The sequence below is a fragment of the Crassostrea angulata genome, chromosome 3 (assembly GCF_025612915.1).
Source record: "Crassostrea angulata isolate pt1a10 chromosome 3, ASM2561291v2, whole genome shotgun sequence".
Classification (NCBI taxonomy): Eukaryota; Metazoa; Mollusca; class Bivalvia; order Ostreida; family Ostreidae; genus Magallana; species Magallana angulata.
Window position 1 is genome coordinate 43,958,592 of NC_069113.1, and position 23,880 is coordinate 43,982,471.

Below are 23,880 nucleotides of genomic sequence, written 5' to 3' on the forward strand. Positions count from 1 at the left end.
GTATTCATTTCTCTTCGTTATAGAATACTTAATTTGAAGTTTTTTGCACCTAAAATACAATTTTAGTCCGATTAGTTTCCATTTGTTTTATTTATAAATTAAGCAAATATTTTCATCAAATATTATTTACAATTATTCACAATGATCAGATTGAATAGTGCGATTACCAAGCTGAATGAAGCTGCATTGTCGTATCTTTTTTCACTTCAGATAAACAATTAATTCAATAGTTACAATTTGATTTGAAATAAAAGGTTTTTGATTATCAAGACTTTTATAAAATTAATTCAGTTTGCATAATTACGTATATAGTATTATTCGACATGACAAAGTCATGTCAGTGGATGTCAGTGATGTAAATTTTAAAAAAAGGGTGTTTATGGTTAAAGTCTTCCAATCACCGGCTACAAAAATTATAGACTTTTTTCTATATATTTGCATGGGTTTATCCCTAAAGTCTATTACTCTGAAAATTTTATTTTGTACATGTAACATAGAACCTTTAGAATTTCTCAGATTGTCGCAAAAAAGATACAAACTCTGAAGTACAGAAAACATTATTTATGTTGCTATTGAATTTGTAAGAGCTTACAACTTTACAACCTTACCCTGAAATTTCTAAAAAGAAAGAATCGGAAGATTTTACTTATGAAACCAACTTGTATAATCTTACTATTCCCAGGATAACTAAATGGACCAAATCTTTCCGGAATTAAATATACCATGTAAATCTATGCGACGTAGATATAAACTCGCATATCTGCGACGTAGCTCATATATGCAGTAATATATTCCAAACGTATCAAAGGTTTAAAATAAGTGTTAATAATAAAGTATAATAAAAAGAAAAGTATATTGAAATTTCATAAAACTGCTTTTATTTTTGTCATTATCGTCTAAAAACCCTTCTGCACGAAAATATAGTGTCCCCGAAAAGTATTTGTATATTGACTTCAAATGGGTTTTATTTAATAACGTTGTGTAATTATCAAATAATCTTTCTGTGCTGAGTAGATAAATAAAATCATACTCATATTTAATATAATGATCACGTGCGCAATGAAATCGAAACGTGATGCGCGGGATACCTTAATATTCAGGAAAAGCGAATTTAAAAGCGGGATTTTGTTTGCGGTCAGAAGGGGGCTACTTGTATCCTTTTTTACATGTGTACATGTGTTAGCAATCTACATTCTTTATGACGCATCGTCCACCAAGTGATGCAACTCGTCGCTCTATACCTAAAAAAAACTTTAAGATCATCAGTATCTATTGTTTAAAAATAGTCAACCCATTGTTATTCCACAGAACTTTGCTGTCGATCGATCAATGAAAACAATTCTTTTTTCGAATAGGATAGGTGTAAAGGTTCATGAGGCACTCACAGCAATATTTTCCTCCAGCCTTCTGCATCAGAGTATCAAGTAGCATTATTTTCTGGCTAATATCAATTTTAAAAGTTAAAAAGTCAAGACACATGGTGACGTTATATAAAGTATTATAAATACTCCCACCGTAAACAATATCGCTCAATTTTATTTTGGCGAACATGAGGACGTCGTTCCATTTAAAGTATTTTAAGAAAAAGTCTAAGCTTGCTCATCAAATTATTGAGAGCACGAAGTGTTCTTATTTATATGTAAACATTCAATTAAGAGCATGTTGTGTTCTTATGAATATATAAATATTCGTAGAGCACGATGTGTTCTTGTTTATAACGCTAAAATACAAAGTATTTTTTACGAAGAACACGTGGTGCTGTACTGATTAAAACCGGGACACGTTATGTACCGTCATTTAATTGCACGTAATGCGGGGGTTTAATATAATGGCAAGTAAACTCACAGAGTCGAATAGCAAAGCTCTCTCAATTTTTGCAGTTTCCGACAGCGAGTCGTTTGAAAACTTGAAAGTTTGAAAGTAGCCCGGATGTAAGAGCAGCTGAGAAATTTTTGTGTTTTAATAAGATTCAAAATTGAAGCAAGAAGCCTGATAATCATGGTCTGATTGATTCACCGCCATCCTGCTCTACCACAAATAACAATAACGATTCCTCAGAGGCTGGTACTTGTAGAAAACAAGTGTAAAGACATGAAAAGAAACGTTTAAAAAAAAAAAGAAGTAAATTTCTCAAAGTAAAATGAAAAAAAATATTACATATGTCTTGTTAAATCTGTCTACAAAATAGAATGATAAGTTGATGGGTATAATGGGAATTAACGATTGAATAGACTGTGTTTATTTTCTTGCCAATGAAAATTAACCTAATAGAAATAATGAGACAGAAACGGACATTTTTTTTAAAATCACGTACTGATGTAGATTTCTCAGTGACTCTTGACAATGTTGAAGAGTCATTCGAATATTTTGATTATGATGAATATGAGAATGACTGGATTCGTTTGAAGTCGATAAAAAAGAAGTTGAAGATGACTCAAATTTGGCAGATATGGTCAATATTTAATGTGCATAACTGAAGGTGACACATAGAAACTTATTCAAAAGTAATCAAGAACTGCAAATTTTATTCTTGATGTTTGGGAAATGTTGTTTAAATTCACCCAAAACAGAGATGTGGGGTTTCAAGCCATCCAAAAATGATTGTCATGGGATTGTGCCATTAATGAAGACTGCTCAGTTGCTTGTATCAAAATCTAATTAAAGGGAGCAATATCGAATTTAGTTCGTGTATAAAAGATGCAATCATATTACTGAGTAGTTTAATACTTGGTCTATCACAGAAGAGAAGATATTTGTTAAGAAAGGTATTTCCTTCAAAATTTTCAAAGAACTATATATGATATTAATCAAATTTGGCCCCCATAATTCGGCATTTATTAAAGTGTTTCAGGTATATTATATTATTGTGTTATTTTTTTAAAGAGTTGATACAAACTATATTTTCACATATATATTAGCTTTATTTGCACTCATTGGCAGTTTATGACGTCAGAAGTGACGCTATTTTTATAATTCAATCAAAATAAGTCATTATTTGACATTTTTCTTATCTTTTTTGAATGGGAAATATAGAGCGACGCTTTGAACAAGAACACAATTTTTGTCCCTTATAAGTACTGAATACATACATCTTTGGTGAAAATATTTTGTTTGTTCAAGCAATCGCTCAATGTTTTCTTGTAGAAAAACTGCTTGAAAACTAGCCTTTTTACCACAAAAATGCGAAAATGGCGAGAAAAGTTGAATTTTATGATGTCATATTTTTAAATTGTGGGCACTTTATTCAAAATGAAAAATATGCATAAACTTCAAATGTATATTTGTACAAAGAAAACAGAGAATTACAGTATAATGTTGATGTTCATTTTAGAGGGCCGTTTTAGGCTCAAACCGTATATAGTCCTTTGTGCAATGTAAATGAAAGATTAACTGATCAACTGTTCGGTGATGGTGTCCCGAAAAAGATGAGAAATCTGCCAAATTTTGACAAGTGCAAGCGAAATACTCGTTATCGTTGGCAGTCATACAATTCAAATTGGAGCGATGATAGATATACTACCAATTTAGAGGGAATTTCAAAAACAGATGAGGGAATTATGGTCAAAATGGCAATATAATTTTTAGGCAAGAAAAGGCAGTACATAAAAAAGACATATGAAATAGTAAGTGGAAGACTTAAGATTATTTTTTGCATGAATGGAAAATTATTACAAATAATTCAATGGTGTTGAATACTATTCAAGATTGTGGGATATATTTTGTTCATATACCAGAACAAGTTACTGTTATAATAGATTCAGTTAAATTTAAAGTTTTCTTTCTAGAAGATAAGATTCAAAAGATTTTAGAATTTGCAATAAAGATTGAGGGTATTGAGAAAATTAGAATCAGAGAATCAGTAAAATTATCAAAATGGTTGTACATAATTTCTGGTACTACCGCAGCAACAGGCAATGCTTATGTAAATCCTCTCCAATGGAATTTATGACAAGTTGGTGACATTATTTAAAACAGTTCAAAGAAAGAGCTCCGTTGGTGGATAAATAATATTATACATGTAGTACAAAATTGGAAACCAATAAGATTTAATCGTTTAATCGTGTAGATTATTGGAAAGAAACAGGTGCATCCAAAGAGAGTATGGGAGCTGGGGTTTTTAATAGTCACTTATAAAATGTGGAAAACAGAAGAGAATTTCATAATTATTATTTAGAGCAACAGTAATAGGCAATCAAACTGTCTAACTATTTTCCAGTTTTTGAAGATTTTAGGAATTAAAAAAGGTAGCACTACTGCATTTTATACAACCAATATGGGAGGAATGGTTTCAATAGAAATTTTATGTAAGGGAAAATTGAACTGGTGTTTTAAAATAAATTTATGGCTTACATGCAAATGTTTACTAGGTTTATTAAATGAGGTCGCAGATTTTCTATATACAAATGTTACAAACTGTAGATACATGTAATGGAATTGAAAATCAAAATCAGAGATTTTTCAGAGAGTAGCGAAACAGTTACTTGCATCTGATAATAATTTCAAATTTAATCAGTTTGTATCCAGATATTTTTGGAACAAAGCTTTGAAAACTGATGCTCTTACATTTTTATGGTATACTTGGAGACCATTTCCCACCAATTTGTCTCATCAGTAGAAATATTAATTAAGATAATAGAGAATAAAGTTGAGCAATCAATAATTATTTTTTTCTCTTTGGCAGACTCAATCTTGGTTTTCATTGTTGTTACCAAGAATTTTTTTTATTCCCTATTAGACGTCTCAAGCACAAGGATCTAATAACAATGAAAGAAACTCTAAGACTTATTCAGAGCAAAAGGACTTAAGTCGCCGCGGCTGTCTCTGGAGACGAGCAACGACTGCTGGATTTCCAAAAAAAGCTTTCTTCAGGCTGGAGACAACCCACATCCAAACCATATGACATTGCGTGGAAACAGTTTTATTCTTGATATAATAAATGGAAAAGAGATTCCAATAGCCTCGCTGAAAAAGATTCGATTTCGTACCTTTTTTAAATTTAAAGCTGGAAAATCATATTCTGTAATAATACACACAAAGTTACACTTAAACAGACTTTGGGACTTTTTAACAAATCATGGATAGAACATTAATATTTAGTTTCAAACTTCATGAAGGGGGTATATAATGTAAAGCCTCCGCTACCAAGATATACATTTACTGGGAATATTTCTGTTATTTTGAATTACTTGCGTAGTTTGTATCGCCAAGATCACTGAGCATTAAAGGTCTTACTAATACTAACATGTTGTGTGCATTGAGATGCACGTGTACAAATTTTCTTTGCACTGAGTTTTAACAAACGTGTTTTTTGTGACAGAATAAATTTTGTTTGTACTACTCTGCTTAAGACATCGAAGCCAGAAAGATCAGTTTGTGTATCTTTGAAAAATTTTAGTCAGAAAGAATTATGTGTATTTAAAACTTTACTGAAGAATATATAAAAAAGGACTAAAGACTACCGTAAAACTGATCCATTGGTTATATTTTTGCAACTTATAAATTTGTGTCTACTTCAGCTCTGTCAAGTTACATAAAACAAGTGATGGCTACAGCAGGTATTGATACGAATTTATCACATTTTTATCTCAATATGCGGTGGATATCACTAATGGGAAAATTAAACATTACGTAGCTTTAGGCAGACTATTGACGTAAAATGAAAAAGTAACAAAATAATTCAGACGAAAAGCGTAGAATTATGAATGTGCATCATTTAATGCTCTTTCAAATTGTTTTTGTAAATTGATAAAAATTTACCAGAAAATGAAATGTTTGTTTATCTTCAAGAAACTTTTTTAAATGCATAAAGTTGCTGACATCTTGTAATGAATGGGTTGTGCGGCTCACAATTATAGCTAGTGTAGCGCCGGGACGTAGCGAGCTCTACCGGCAAGGTCTGTGTGAATAGAAAATTTGGACTAGTTGCACATTCATTCAACAGATTTTTTTGGCATCAGTAAATCGGACCAGTAATGCATTGTTTTAATCGTCCCAGTAGTTTCTTGTAATCATGGTAATTTTTATCACTTCACACTCTCACGAAATCAGCAAGACAATCAAAACAAAACTGTAACGATGCATACGACATACAGTCAAAGTTACCTCTAAAGTTTACCTCAGTACACTCTCAATCAAAAATAATTGAGTGACGTCATGAAAGTTTACACATTGATCCGATAGATTTTTTCGGCATCAGTAAATTTTGACCCACAATTCATAGTACCAATGGTTTCCAACGTCACGTTCTCGCTAGAATCAAAGTAAAACTTGTGAGAAGCATATAAGATGTGTAATTATAAGAACATCATTCTTTTTGAGTAAATAAAACAGTATACTCCGCGTACTTTTATTTCTCAGGGGAGTTTGAAAGAGTCAGACGACACTTTGAAATTTGACGTCGCAACAAAGGGAAATCACTCAAACTGAATTATTGTAAATCTGCTGAAATTACCAAAATCCTCTCAAAATCTTGCAAAACTAAAAAATGAGGACATTTCACAGTTGTAACTTGCACTCATTTGGATGTAGGATCCGCCTGGTTGCCTGCTCAAATCATTAGCCAAATTTTATCAAAACGTTGCGTGCTCAGTCTACATTATGACGTCATGTTTCAGACGTAAAGCAGGGGTACATACTTTGTCTTCGGAAATAGCCGAAAAGAGTTACGTTATTCCGAACTTTTTTTATTTCTTGTTTCAGTGTTTATCAATTTAATTCATATATATGCCGCGGTAATTATATTAATTACATTATTCAGTATCTAAAAGATCAGTTTCTTGACGTTATTGTTTTTATTTTCCATCTGATAATTTGATAAAGACATACATAGAACTAGGGCCTAGTCGTGTTTCTTGAATGAAGTACTATTGAAACTTATCTGGTGTCCTCTTTTATTTCTTTTAATTCAAATTACCTTCCATTGGAACATTTTAATCGAGTTTAGGGGCAATAAACATCGATAAGTACCAGTCAATCAATGATCGTACTAACTTTTTAAATACAAATTTGATGCCAATATGGCGGCGCCCAGGCCTGAAAAAAATTTTTGGGCTTTAGAACCCCTGATTCAACTTTCATTTTTCACTGATTTTCTTATAAATACATGATACCATTAATCCTCGCTTAGCGAGGCGGGCTTCGCCCACCTCTCGCTGCGCACGGTATAATTACGGTAATTTCCTGTAACGTACATGTAGCATCGTCTTTTCTAAAGGGGGTGGGTGGGTGGATGGCAGTCTCAACCAAAAACTCTTTACCAGCAAAAACAAAAAATATCATGAAAATTTCAATCCATCAGCTCTTTAGCAATTCAATGGTTTCTTTATTTTCACTTCCATTAATTACAAGCTCCAAATCCCGGGGGGGGGGGGGGGGGCACCTTCATGTTCTTTTAATATGATAAGCAAATATTTTTAAGCGTAAGTTAATTTTTTTTTTTAAAGTGGAGGGGGCAAATCCATGATAAGTCGGTTGTCTATGTGTAAATTGAAAAAAAAATGAAATAATTATTGGGGGGGGGGGGGGGTGGGGGGGGGTGGGCTCCATGATGAGTCAATTTTTATATGTAAGTTTAAAAAAAAATGTCTACTGCAAAAAAAAGGGATGAACAATCACTTTAAAAGAGGAGATACAGTGCAATGAACATTTATATAAAAATCTTTATATTAAACTATTGTTCTACTTATAAATAAATAAATTATAACAAATCCTATAAACTTTGATTAATGAAAACTTACTGAAAAATAGGTATGTTTTATTTTATTTTGAAATCAAATTCATTTACGTTGTTAATTTTATTTTTATTGATTTATCATAATTTGATCATTGTTTGATTACATGCTGTGCTCGCCCAACGGTTGCACCGTAAAACATTAATATTTATAGAAAGATTGAGGTTAAACTTGTGGTAAAACATGTGATAAAAAGAATCTCGCATGATTTGTGATGGTATACGATTTTATCGGACTTGTGTGTTTTTTTATAAAAAACACACAACTCGTTGGATAAAAATCACATATCATCGCCAATAATGCCCTTTCACTTAGAGGATAAACTACATCTTCAGCTGTAAGAAGATTGGATTTATGAAATGTCACCCTCATCCAAGCATTCCCCCGGATGTAATGGATGATTGGCATTCTTTGAAGACAGCCTTAGGCTAAAAGACTATCAAGGTTCCCTCTTCTTAAAAAAAATTCTTGCATATAATTTTCCAACCCAGTTTATTAATATCTCTGACAACAAATATCTTTCTATTTACAAGCGATATTGAGAGTATTTATATACTATATGTGACGTCATTTCAATGTCTTTTGACCTTTTTAAAGGACAATCCCGGTCATATTAGCCCGTTCCATCGGATTTATTTGAAACAAATAGCACAGTTACAAAATTTATCTTTACAGTTTATTAAAATGCACATAATATCAAAACCACTTATGTGTAGCATATTTATATATGTATCTCATAGTTATAAAGTAATCAATAAGAACAGATTGTTGTAGTTTGAAAAAAAAAATCAGTACAAAAATTATTACAATAAATAAATTTGAGTTATTACCAGATTATGAACTACATTTGTAGTTAATTTGGCATAATTTTAATTTTGATATTAGTTTTCCAAAAAGGTTATAAAATTCTCTTTAAAAATAAATTTTTTTTAAAAGATAAATATTATGCATAATGGAATATTAAAATCATTAACAAAACATTGGTTGGTATTGATATGAACATTGACATACCTTTATATTGTACGGTATGTTTCATTTAACAATGATAAAGATTTTTTTTAATAACCCGAAACATAAAAAACACCTTTAATCAATATTGTTCCTGATAAATTATAAAAAGTCAATTCAAGTAGAAAATAGCAACTTTCAGCTGACATTGACCAATCTGATCTTTTTTTTTCCGGTGCATGTAAGGATTACAAAAGCTTTAAACTCATAAGCTTACGGAGTTCGGAATTTCTTCTGGGTGGAGGTATTCGAATTTTCGTTCCAGTTTCTCATTTCTTTGATTAATGTTTTGACCGATATCTTTCAATTCCTTCCTAAACCTGGGGAAGATTAAAAAATATATAGTGCAGTTTACAACTTTCACACGTCAAAATTTTTTAAAATCTATGTCTGATTCTCCAGATTCAATAAATGAAAACTTGCAGATTTTAAGTTGTGGTTATTATGCATTATTTTTGTTTTCATAAATAACTAAAAGTTTTTTACATAGTGTTACCTGAAGATTTTTTAATGACTCAATTGGTATTGAAATTCTTATTTTGTATTAAACAATTTAATGATTTTATTTATTTGGTAGATATCATTTTATTCAAAAGATACCGATTTGACAACATTTCATTGAAACAAAAGATTTCAAAACAATTTTAACGCTTTTATAGTTGCCGTTCTTGAAAATAAAGAATTTTTACTTCAAAATATAAAGAACAACTGTAAATAAACTTACTCCTCTACAATCTTCACTGCAGCTGGGTCATATGTGTAGTTGACTTCAAAGTCTCCCAGAGCATTTTTGATTTTTTCGCTGAGAATTACAGCGAGGGACATGACTTCTATGGTTGTTTCCCTATCTACCACACACTTTACAATATCTTCCTCTGTTAGTGGGCTCTGAAGGAAAAAAGGGACTTTGAGAGGGAATAAGACTAAAATTATTCCATATTACAGTCAAAACAATTTTTTAAAAACTAACCTTTTGACCATAGCGCTAAATCACTTGAGGCTTAGTATTGAAATAGATACAATCTTTGTAATTCATAAATAGATTGTTTAATCAATTGTGTATTTAAAAAATTTATTGAGTTTAGGGTGTATACACACTTTATTTTTTGGCGGTGCTCCGTCAAGTCTTGTTGGATAGTTTGGTGGAAATCCATAGGTATCATATTGAGCAGTGTTAACTGCCGAATGTACAACAGTACTCGTAAAAATGATGCTAGTGAAGACGATTGTAAGCTGTTCAACTGAACTGAACCTCCCATTTTTAAAGGGCACGCCCTTAAAAAATAAAAATGTTTAATGATTTTAAAATAATATGAGTTAAAAATTGTACATTAACTAAAAATTGCATGTTTTAAAACATGAATACTAACTAAAATACCACAGCCTCCATCCGACTTGGATTTGGTCAGCTCTTGTCCAAAAGTTTGGATTTCGTTATCACCAATGATTTTGTCACTAGTGTCTAAAAAAAGTTGTCAACGCAATGTAAGGAAATATTTTGTGCCTTTTCGACCAACTGAGAGTTTTAATATTTTAATTATTTGGGACTTTTAGACATTATACTCAAGTAATCTTATCATGAGCATCAGAAACAATATATTTGTTAAGAGGTAAGCATTCCAACAACTTTTTAGAAATAAACAATATTTTTACATTGATTATTAAAAACATAATTTTACATGTATGTATTTGTAACATTTCAAATTAGTTAAAATTGCATTCATTTTACATCTGCAAGCTTAATTATTTCTGTTTACAGTTCTTATACCAATGCCTTGAAAGATGAAAAACATCTTTACTATCCAAAAGAGTTTACGATACACTATGATTCTCAGAGAAGCGTAGCTTATCGGAAACCATTGGCTAGCGAAGATGGATTTATTAGGACCTATAAAAATTTACTTTACTCACCATAGTAAAGATTGACGTATTTGGTTACATAGCCATGAACAGCTTCATATAGCGTAAGCATATCGTCACGTTGGTAAAAGGTTGGAAGAATTGATCCGTCTTTGCAATATACCTATCAGTGTATTAGTTTAGCTTGTTTACAGTTGTGATCTTCAAGTAAAAAAAAAACACACCAAAAAAAAAAAGAAAAAAAAGAAAACAAAACAAACCCCTCTGCTCTTCAATAGTTCTGGATAAATTCCATTAACATTCATCCTCCATTTACGAACTCTGAACATTAAACAAAAAATCAATCAAATACAATAAAATTTAGTTTCACATTATTATAGAATTTCTATTATTTGAAATATTTTTGCTGATCTCCATTGCCGTATATAATTTGTTAATGATTCAACAAATTGACTTAATGTTCAGGTCAATGTCTTAAGAGATAATGAGATATGTGCACTTATGCTCACCCCTTTATTATAAGCTCTAATGCACCAGCATGCCCAATAGCCATGGCAGTGTCCAAAAAAGCCCCTGGCTCTATTAACGCACTAAGACCAAGACTAGAAATTAAAAAAAATTATTTGCTTTGGAAAATGAATAGTTTTGTTTTATTACCCAGAATGTATATATATATATATATATATATATATATATATATATATATATATATATATATATATATATATATATATATATATATATATATATATATATATAAACTTAAATGAATAAAAACACAAAGTCCGAGTAAAACATAAGCGCTTTCATTTTCATCCTTAGTTGTAAAACATCTGAAGATGAAAATGAAAGCGCTTATGTTTTACTCGGACTTTGTGTTTTTATTCATTTAAGTTTTCTATATCTTATCCGACCACTGTGAATTTTTTCTGGATTTACCTATATATATATATATATATATATATATATATATATATAAACCCACTAAAAATAAACCAACGTCACGAACAATAAAGTAAAATTTTGTCAAATTTTCGGGACAACCCGTCCGTTCTTCAGGACTACAAAATAAAAACTACATATGAAAAAAAAATCTACAAAACTAGCACTAAACTTAAGGAGGCCGATTTGGGGTTTTTTTGCGGAAAAACTACAATAGCATAACTCTTTGTTTTTTAACCGTATGTAATATAAACCAACTCTAGTTTATTTGCGAAGGTTCATGAAAATCGACCGTCTGGTTCTTTTTAGGGACCATCTCAAAATAGAGGTACATTTACTATAGGAATATATAGGAAACTGTCATTTTCCGCACATCAAAACTGTTTAAAAAAATTCTACAATAGCTTTTTTTCTCAAATTGTTATATATGATTAGTAATATCATTTCCTACCTTATATGTAAAAAACACAAAATTCTACAGTCTGGTTTTTAGTGGGGACCATCTCAAAATATTAAAATGCACCAAATTTTGCTTTATATTTGGATCATCACGAATGATGATTGGTATAATGGATTCATTCCAAAAATTAGGAAAATGTCCTCCAGGATAGCATCATTCTGTATATAAAAAAAAGCGCAATGGCAATGTCCCCCTACCGCACAACATAAAAATCGTGTTAAAAAATAAAAAAATTCCTTTAAAAATCTAAATATTTTTATCTGTATTTTGTTCATTGTGTTCGATTTTATGAATGATATCGAAAAAAATTCAGAAGAAGTACAAATCAACTGTATTATATAAGAATGCGCAAAAACATGCGCAATGCAAACTAAAGTCGGCCTCCTTAAAACTAAAAAATATATAAAACAACGGATCAGAACGTGGCAACTACATCTTTGTATTAAAGGTCATAAGCCAGAGACAGAAAAATCCTCTCGGACGCAGCGGACGGTCTGTGTAGAAGTGTTGAAAGATAACGCGAACAAATTAATTTTTTAATTGTTTTATATATATATGTATGTATATATATATATATATATATATATATATATATATATATATATATATATATATATATATATATATATATATATATATATATAATTGGTATCTATTGATAATACTTTGTCTAATAGTATTCTTAAACTTCGAGGTTTGAAACAAATGGTGCTGTGTTTCTATTTTTCGATAAATCACGCTGATAAGGTTAATAAATGTACTGCTTAAGTATTCAATCAGTTATGTATTCTCAACAGGACTTGAAGGACAAGAGAAAATTACTTCACATTAAGTATATGTTAATGCGGTTTACGCGAACTTTTGATCAACATACATATTTATCAAATATACCCAGAGGTTAAAATGTTTGGAGAGATTTTTGCGTTCACCTAGAGTCAGTCTTATAATTTTGCATCATAATTTAATTTATACAATTCCAAATCAGATATTTTACTAAATAGATTACTATAAATTTAATTGACATGAAGTTAAGTAACGAACTTTATTATGTGGCAAAAGGTTTTCAAAAAGAAAATTAACATTTCTTCTTTTTCGACATTTTTAGGGTAAAAAGCTCTGGTTTTCCAATTTTAATGCAAACTATATTCCAATAAAATGATACAGAAAAAGCTATTTATCTGAAACTTGCAAAGTTTAGTAAAGAAAGGCCATGTAAAATAAACCAAAACGCCAAAATAAGCGTTAAAGATCCCAAATTTTTCCTCAGATTTAGATTTAGGCTGGTTGTGAAGATATCTGAAAATTTATAAAATCAAAATATCTTCAGCTGCAGGATCAAAGATCCTTTAAATCGTGACTGACTTGGAACAATCCATTACGAAATTTCTTTCCACGATGAACCTCAACCATTTTGTAAACTGGTTGTTAACGTAAAAAGTCGAGGAGCAAAACTTAGCCATTCAGTCACCTTTCAGTTTTATTTCAGCTATGTTTTACTTTGTTAAATGGCACAGGTTGATTTCTGTTTAGGGGAGAAAGGGTTTATTCATTTGAATCGATTGGAAAATTTCCTCAATTAACATTAATTTGATTAGGTCAATAAATATAGAATGGATACAAAAAACAAATATTCAAGTACACACATGGAGTATTTAAAAAAAGTCTCATTCTTAACTACTTAACGGAGTGGTAAAATACAAATCTTACATGATTGTATATTTCAATATACAATTTAAACACTTACTCGTTTATGGCAATGAGGTAGAGAAAATGAGGCGCCAACAATTTAAACATTGGGTGTGATGGAGAAAGACATCTATTTGACGCTATACAAATCCCTTCCATCAATAAATGGGTGCATCCTTTTATTTGAAAAAAAAAGACAAATAGTGTTTATATGAAATGTATTGCATGAAATGAATATGTTTGATAAACGATTGATATAAAAAACTTTTTAACATTCATTTTTTGTATATCTACATACATGCATAAACTTTAGCAATATGTCATAGCAAAACTACATTCCTAAGATAATGAAAGATTAGATCCAAAAACACAAGTCAGTTGGTTTCTTTTTATTCAAGGAGTTAAAAAATACTTTCAATGATTTTGATGAATTTTTAATAAGAGTGAATGAAATTGATAGAATATGATTTGTATCAATAGTTTAAAATGAAATGCTATACATTACAATTTGCAAGAAGGGCCTTTCGCGATTTTACACGGATATTAATTCCTCGCGTTTAATTAGGAATTCACTGTATTGTACAATATGTATTGTAATAATAGACACGTTTTCGATCACTTTTAGACCCAAAACGCAAATATTGAATACGTTTCAACGTTGTGTTTTTAAGCTGAACATGACACATCAAGAAGAACTAGCACAGGAACACATGTATAAAACTCTTCAATTTCGTTACACCTGATTGCATACCTGAAACTCAAGTCAGAAATGCAGTATCACTAGGTTGTCTCAGATTTTACGCCTTTCCTCCTTGTCTTGTGTAAGTTTCATTTCGTAAATAATGCTGTGGCCTGTATATTCATATTTTTACCACGACCGGGTATGACGGCAAGATATACGTCCACACATGTGAAGCATTTACAGGGAAAACATTAAAATGTTACGAAGAATAAATAAAATGAATAAGATAGTGATATTGGTAAGCGCAGTAAAGTAATTGATGTACACGTGAAAAAATAAATGGATTGGACAAAACCCCTTAACCATTTAACACTAAACAAGAGGCCCATGGGGCCACATGGCTCACCTGAGCAACAATGGGCATTCAAAAGATATTGTACCATGTGGCCCCTCGGTAGAATAACAAAAAATAAATATTGTCAAGTATTCGTTTTTTACATTTATTTTTGCATACACATAATCTTTGACATTGTACCTTTATGGAATCCTTTTTTTATCGAGATTAAGAAAATCCTACGCAAGATATAAACTAAACATTAAGTAGGGGTCAACTGTTAATTTCCAATTCCCTTTATTTTCGTTCTTTTCCCACTTTATAAAGCGATCAAAACATAGTATAGCATATAGGTACATTTTCTTCCCCAACTACTGCCTAGATACTGTATTTTTTTAATAAAATATAATATATTAGTTATTGTATTTTATTTTTAAAAATCCTATAGATTGGAAAAAGAGCATTGTACCTCAATGAGCTCAATTCCTAAAATTAAAAACATTCAAAAATTTATTTTTTCTACACTTTTCCATTATAATTAAATAACTGTTGTTTACCTGGCGTAAACTCGTGTGACTTTTATTACTTTACTCACACTTGATTGATGGATACACTGGAATGAAAAATGTTGTCACGTGACATGTTAAAGAGCTATAAAAATCAAAGTTACAGTATTGACAGGCACATCACTCAATTTTACTAAGGCCCACCCATCATTTTCATCTTTATTAAAAAATAACAAATGTCAAAAACCAAGATAATTTTCTGCTGTAATATTTTTAAGGAATATCGATAATTCCTTCATCCCTGCAACAGAAATGTATCAGAACTATGAAAACTGTTTTAACGGTGTAGTTTATATTTACTCGTGTCTGAAAAACTATCAAAATTGATGTAGATTGCATATTAATCATTGTATAAAAGGGGGCCCCAGAGAGTAGTTATATACAGCATATTATCCTTTAATTTTTTTGTACAAGTATTTACCATTTAGCGAGACATTTATAATGATCAACCAAAACTTCAACGTCAATCGTAAAATTATAAGCAAGATACATAGCTAACATTTCTGCTAGGTTTGAGTCATATTTTGTTCACAAGAGTTTATTACATTCAGCTTAAGATTTTTAGCTTGGAATTTCCTATTCAGCATTTAAAATGGAAAAAGAAGAATGGCCTCAGATCTCTGTACAAACATAGAATTGTGAGCAAATCTTGCTTATATCTGGCTTATAATTCGATAAATAAAAGCCAGGGCAGATCGGCAATCGTCAATTCCAAAATACGCATTGTTTTGCAGCAATATTTACAGCGAATACAAATTAACTTGTCCGTAAATTATCCTGAACATCTTAATGAGATTGGCAGATTAATAACTGCCAATCTTTTGTTTTGCCCAGGCCCTATTTTGCCTACTCATTTTTCCAAGACTTGATACCGAACCCAAAGCTATAAACTGATTGAAACACGCCCTTCATTTATTATTATTTTCGTAAAAACTCAGATTTGAAACAGAATTAGCCCATAATTTTTGCAATTTATATTTTCCTTTCCATAAGGATCATTTATGCTAAATTAGATTGGATTTGACTCAGTAGTTCTTGTAAAGAAGATTTAAAAAAATGTACTCCCCCCATTTTCTAAAGTTTCGAGGTTTTCTCCGCTTTGAATAAATATCAGTCTTTATTTTTTGCAATTTATATTTGCCTTCCCATAAGAATGCTTGTGCCAAATTTGTTTGAAATTGGTCAAACGGTTTAAGAGAAGAAGTTCAAAATGTAAAAAGTTTACAGACGGACAGACAGACAGACGACGGACAAAATGTGATCAGAATAGCTCACTTGAGCTTTCAATTCAGGTGAGCTAAAAACCTTTGTAAATTCTACTAACAAATAATGTATTTGCAGGCAGAAGCACAGGGACATTATCTGTCCCGTCAAACGAGAGATTAGCTAACGGGGATTAGCTGCAGTAATGTAATGTAGCCCTCTCCGACTTTTCTATATCCAATGTCTACTAGAGAGGGCTTAAATTCCATAGGATCTCTATAATGGTGCAAAATTTATTTTTTCATGCGGCTGACTTCGGTGTGGAAAGATCGTTTTTATATCTGACTTCCTTTAGATAAAATGATTTTTTAATTCAGGTTGAACAAACTAACCGTATATCAATCGAAAAAAAAAATAAAACACATCAGCATGTTTATATGTCGTCTTTTTCAGCAGCCATGACAGTTCTTGCGTGATTTAATGGGATTTACGCTTGAAGATTTAACGGGCTTGATTACGTGACTATCAGTGTAAATAAACGCTCTTAACAAGTTTTATAACTAAACATCATTTAGGGAAATGGTATATAATGGAAAATTCATATTTATTTATGTTTAGAATATAGGAATTACTATATTTAGTTCAAGATCCGCTCCTGAATTCTCATCGGCTGTCCCAAAATAAAATCGATCAATGTCAGTAAACATGGCGGACAAATTCAATTTGCATTGTTGACATACACGAAAAATATCTCAAATAATATATGGACAATACTTAATATAATTGGATTAATTTATGCCATACACAACTGTTACTACGATGTTTGAGTTCTGGTAAGAATTGTTATTGTCATTTATGTACAACTTGAGCCGAAATCTTGTCGGGAGTGAAACACTCCCGCACTTGCACCATTACGGAGACCCTATGAAGTTTTAGCCCTATCCCAAACAAGCAAAAAATCGGGAAAGGGCTATTTGTAATACAAAAGGTCAGCTGGATTTATGCATCAGTCTTCATCTTTCAAAGACTTACATATGAGCGCAGTGATTTTTTTCTACCTTCACATAAAGATGTTTGATGAAATTAATCGATCAGCTAAGGACAAACATTGACCTAATTGTATTCTTACATCACAAGAGCTTTCAAATGTAGGGTGATCTTATTTGTCAGACTCTGAAACATAGCATGGCCTGGCATTATTATTACATGTATTATTATTATACACAATTGATAAAGCGCTAAATATAATTTTAATTTACTCTAAAGTGCTTTACATAAAACCAATTACAGACAGAGAAACAAAAAATATCACAAAAAGTCGGACAAATTAAAACATTTATACAATGTTTATCTCATACGTGTGGTGTATACTACACGTGTGATAAACCTTTGCTATATCAAACGGGTTATGCTTTATCAAATACTTCCGGTCCGAACTATTTTTGACACAGCCCCTCGCTTCAACGCTTCAGTGACCTATTTTCGAAGATTTGCTGGTACTTTCAACATATGTATATCTTATACCAAAAAATTGATATAAAATAGATTTTGTCATAGATTTAAATTACAAATATGAAGGAAATCGCAGAACTGCGAAGTATAGGCGTCGGAAATGGGGGGGGGGGGCTTAATAGACAACATTGCATAATCGCTTTTAATCTTTGAAAAAATCAATTGGGTCATAAAGGGGACTGTCTCAAAAGCTTATTCATATAAATCAAATTGTATAAGATAAATAGAACGTCTAAAATTGTGTGATTTTATATTTGCATTATCCAACTCGTTGAAATGGTTATGGTAAATATAATTTAAATTTACTTTAAAGTGCTTTACATAAAACCAATTACAGACAGAGAAACAAAAAATATTACAAAAAGTCGGACATATTAAACACTTATAATATACAATGTATATCCTATAATTCAAAGAACTAGTATTGTTTAAATGTTAAATGGTGTGGTCTCTCATTGTTATAAGATAATTTAAAATAGAAATATGAGCAACCTTAAAAATATGCAGCTTAGATTAATCTGGGTATGCAATAGAAAAAAGGTAATTTTTAATATTTTTTCAAAAAAAATCCTCTTAAATCTAAGATTTTCAGGTAAAATGTTGTACAAAGTAGCTCTACGTTCATATGATTTTGAACAAGGAGCATAGACACATTAGCCTGACTTAGCCTCACTTTTGGCTGTAAATTAACCCTTATACTTTCTTTACAATTTGTAGTTTTATTGATTTTTCATTGATTTCACCAAATACACATAGAAAACACATAAAAATCACAATAGATGGCTTTAAATGTCATAAATGTTTTATAGTTATATTTCTATTGAAACATTTATGACTTGCGGGATTAAGATTTGTCTAGTCTGTTATTTAACTCCAAAGTACTTAAGAATGTGAACACTATGGATTTGTATAAGCATGTTTTTTTACGATATACTTTACTCAAATTGTTTTAAGAATCAAACAATACCAATGTAATTATTCTTAAATCAAATACTTGTTTGGGACCAAAAAAAGGTAGAGACCAATTTGTTTATTCTTACCTATATCAAAGGTCATAAAATGGGTTGCTTTGTATTAACTCTGATAACAAAATTTCTCCCATTGGAGAAAATTGTTCCTAAAAATACAAACAACAAATGCATGAAACTGTACAAGTAATCAAAAGGTGATGGTTAAGACCACTGCTAAATCAAACTATAGTGAATGCAATTGCTGTAATTTACATATGACGTCGATTAAAGCTGCTTGGTCCGATTTTCAATCAAATTTTATGCACGCTTTTAAACGATGGCTATGCTTTGTATATGTATAATAATAGATATTACAGTAGTTTTACCCGTCAATTATGCCAAATTTCAATGTAAAAAAAAATACGTACAAAATTTGCTAACAAAACAAACGACATTAAAAGGTACCGCGTTATTTCGCCTCATGTTAAATTTCACCCCTGACGACGAGACGGGTATGGTTGTATTACGACTTTGACATCGCTTTAAATAAAGGTTTAAATGATCAGACAAATTCCAAATAAACATGTGTACGTTTTGTTCGCTAATATTTCCAAAGTCTGCTTTCTTTACAATCGATGCATAGCATGCGGGTTGAATAACCCCAATCATTCGGGGGACGAAACCAAGCGGTTTCCTTTTCTAAACATTCCCGTGATGCATTTTGGTTTGTTTTTTCGTTTGCCCAAAGAGAAATAATTTTTATTTACTTTGAATATTTCTAACTTTGAAAGGAGACTGATTCTGCTGGTGTAAATAGGAGAAAGTCCATAACTTTCTAAGATAAATGATTTGTATGGAAAAAATTTTGATACTGTAATTACAAAAAAATCGGACCAAGCAGCTTTAAATTACACCATGTGAAATGTTAAACGGCGATACAGGTATTGAATCTAAACCCAATGTAACAGGTTAGCGTCAGAAAAGGTGGAAATTGTATTTCTGCTTCGGAGGGAAATTTTGGTTTGACTGTTGCTTGAGGGTACTGTAAGCAAACTGGCATGTTTAAAGCACATTACAGCATGATAGAAATTTGATGCTATAAACCAGTTTACAAATGTTTTAGATATTTATTGATCATTCAATCAGATCAGTCTCTTAAAATGATGTTTTACTTTGTTATCATAATCATATTTGAAAAAAGGGGGGGGGAGGGGTGCCTCTGAATTTTAACGCTGATTGCTTTAGCATTGGGCATAATCCATTCCTTGACAATAAGAAGAGTAATGTTGTACATGCATTTTATATGTATATGTTGTGTGTTTTTAAAATCAATTGAAACGCAATCGGTCATGTCACGTTACATATATTTATAATCTTTTCCCATAAATATGTTCTTTAAACATTAAAAAAACATAGAATTTTTAATTTCTTAGAAAAAGTATCAAAATTCACTGAAAATCGTGTCCAATTTAGGGCAATGACAAATATGAAGCGAAAGGTGGGACCAGGCCGGACCAGGCCAGGCGTTAGATTTTACTAGGCCGTTTTGACGAATGGTTGCATAAAAATGATTAAAGTGAATTCTGTTGAAACTCTTATTAAATTACTCAATGATAAAAACACAAGCTGTAGTAGGAAAGAAAGAAGAAGTATATAAATACAATGAAAATATATGCCTGGACCGGGAATCAAACCCGGAACCCTGCAACTCTAGCCAGTAGCTCTACCACTTGACTACCCAGGCCAATATCCACGGTCCATATAGCCCCAACTACTACAAAGTAAATGATAATGGTATTCAATTTGCATATATAGTTTTAATTTTTTTACGAGGTCGATTAAGTACCTAAGTGGGATATAGATTGATGATAGCTAGTATCAGCGACATTGTACCACATTTTTGCAAATAACCAGGTATATGGTGGATCACTGGGGAGAAAAACCTAAAAAGAAAACAAGTTCTTTGTTAGAAGATAATTCATCAGATTCCTTTTTTCAAAATCAAAAATCTCCTGGTAAAACTTACCGGGTTGTCGGGACCTTTCTGCTGGAACAGTTGGATAGCTACCGGCATAAGTTGTCCCTTATCGTTAACAAAGAATAGAGCGATGGGAGCTGGGCACTGTATCAACGGATTCAAATAAGAAATAAATACACGATTATGTAGTTGTGTACATTTCTCTCCTCTAACATCTTCAAAGTAAATATAAAACATTAATGTTTCCTCAAAATCAAAGAAATTCTTACGACATATTCCTTGAAGCACGTCACTCCGTCTAGTATTTCGAGATCAATAAGAAAAAGACGTTTCTCTGATATGGCTTCAGAGATAGTCAATCCCTCGAGAAAAGAGGCTATATCATCTTCTGTCACTCCAAATCTGAGGATATTCAAGTATAATGGAACAATATCTGTGTGAACGTAATTTTCGTATCACCGAGAGAAGGCGAAGGCCAATATATTAACTTTTTATCAAGGAATAAAACACAATATTTCATTAGTTCTTCTGTTGAACATAAATCAGTTTTTGAATTATATTGATTTACAATCATTTTAAGAGTGATAAATTATTTTTTCAACTAAATCATTAAAAAAAAAAACCTTTTTATGCAAAATGACATTCAAAATCTTTTTCTTCTTTTAAGAGAAACTCAATATAAGAATATAAATACATTACCTTTGGGCGTTCAAAATAACTTGAGTAGACACTAGTTAAATCGTCAAATGTTTCCCAACGACCACAGCCAAAGATTCTATCCAAGCCTTTCTCCGTACGCAGTCTTAGTGCTTTAGTTGCAATATCCCACTTAATACAAATAACAAATTCAAGAGAACTTAATTCGAGTTAACTTAACTCTGAAATATTATAAGATCAAAATTATTATTTTACATGATTAATACAGCGTATATTTCGTAAGATGTTTTTACTACAAACAAACGTATTCGTTGTTTTATCATTGGAACATATATTTTAAAGGTACTTTTTACCATGAAGAAATAAAAATCAGAAAGCTTGATAAACTCTCAGAGTAAAACAATGCAAATATATCTGTTGAAAAAATCTGAAACTGACACCTATATTTTATTTTTTTTATTCAATTGCGCATTCTAATTAAGAAACCCGTACACAGTGTATATAAAAATAAACTGCATATAATTTAAAAAGTGTCATAATTCAGAGATTAGCAAGTTTTAAGAAGGCTGTTTTGTTAACAAATAACTTAGTAGAAGTTTGTTATATTTTAATAGATACGAGTATGACTATCTAAGCTTTTACCTATTATTTGGTAAAGAAAAATTCCATGATATTTTTGCCTAATAGATTGAATTATTTCTTAATCTCTATACAGAACTCTTCCTCTCAGTGACTTCAATCTCAGATTGAATCTTACTGAACTCAGTTGGATGAACACCGACGCCTCCTTCTCGTTCTAATTTATTTAAGTTCATTTTTTTAAAAGTTTTAACAATATATTTTCTCAATGTCTTGTTCATACATCCACAGTAAGAAGTGCAATACCTTGATAAAATTATGCAATTTTTCTATATATCTCTTTATTTATTAATATATTAAACATTATTGCTGCCCTGTCTTACCTTTCTGGATATCGAATACTCCTCGTCCTCAGGAACATTTTTTATCTAAAAACAAAAAGTGCATAATAATCTGATAAACTTTTAAAAAAAATAGTTAGCCCAAAAGTTTTTAAAACCGTAAGCCTTGATGAAATCATGTTTAAATAAATGTCAGTTTGTCTCTGACACTGCTTAAATAAATTCCAGAATCTCGTCCAAGCCATTCAATGAAAAACGGCGACAGCCTTTAACATTACATGTATCACAATGGTATCATGTGTTACTTTTTTTTTAAAGATATGTGTATTGTTATCGATGTCATTGTTATAGCATTAGTTGTCATTTGTTTTTTCATCTTGTTCTGTATTTTTAATTCCTGATGCAAACACAGCTTTTATCGTGTCTGATTATTACCACGTACGGTTTCTATTCATCAACTCTCTTTTGTTGTTGTATATCCAGGAACATTTAACTTTCTTACCTAATATTGGTCTATTATTAAAAGCAATATTATCTTAATGATTTTTAATAAAATGATGGATTTAATGAAATTTGAATACATGTATTTTGATTAATATTCTTCTGAAAGAACATTGAAACGTGAAATTGCCGTACTTTTTATTTCCAACGTAACGGCTTTTCAAAGATTTGTTTGAACTATGCGGCTTTAAAAAAAATGTGAAAAAACCTGTACAGGTAGACCGGGAATCTTTTCCTCATATTCATAAAGCGTTCTCTTCTCTTGAAGTTCAGCATTTCTCTGTTGAAGTCTAGGATCAAATTGCGGTAGAAAAGTATCATGTCTTCCAATGAACAGGTCAACATTAGGACGAATCCACCGGAGAACTGGAAAAATAGATGTGATTCTAGTGTTCTTGTTCAGCACTTCTATTTGATCAACGAACCAATCGCTGAAACGTCCTGCCGTGTCTCTTCGCAACTTAATCTCGGTCACTTCTGGTATATCTGTTTCATCTTTGATGGTGAATACATCCAGATGGCCGCGCTCAAAATCGTCCCTGAACCAGTTGTCTAATTTGGCAGGTTTCGTATGCTTTCCAGAGCCATCAAAGAGAACTATTTCTACATTAGCGTTTGTACCGCTGCCTAGCCTGTCCCCTGTCTTTATCTTGATTTCGTAGGTTGTCATTATGAACTAGAATTGAATATGTATAGTGTGTACGTACATATCCAAGCTTTAACTGACGGGTGAAGCGTTACTGACGGTCGTCCGGGTTAAGATATCAGCTGATCATAGTCAATGCCGTAGTATAGGATTCTATACCTCTCAAATGGATCATAGGACCTTTGTATCCGTGAAGTATACAAATCAAAACAGGAAACAAATTGATTTCGGAATCAAAAGGACGG

The 23,880-nt window shown here is 31.2% G+C and overlaps 1 pseudogene; it reads right to left on the reverse strand.

The window, feature by feature from the left end:
* Positions 1-8,222: 8,222 nt before the first annotated feature.
* Positions 8,223-23,659, reverse strand: LOC128177553 (allene oxide synthase-lipoxygenase protein-like; annotated as a pseudogene).
* Positions 23,660-23,880: the final 221 nt, after the last annotated feature.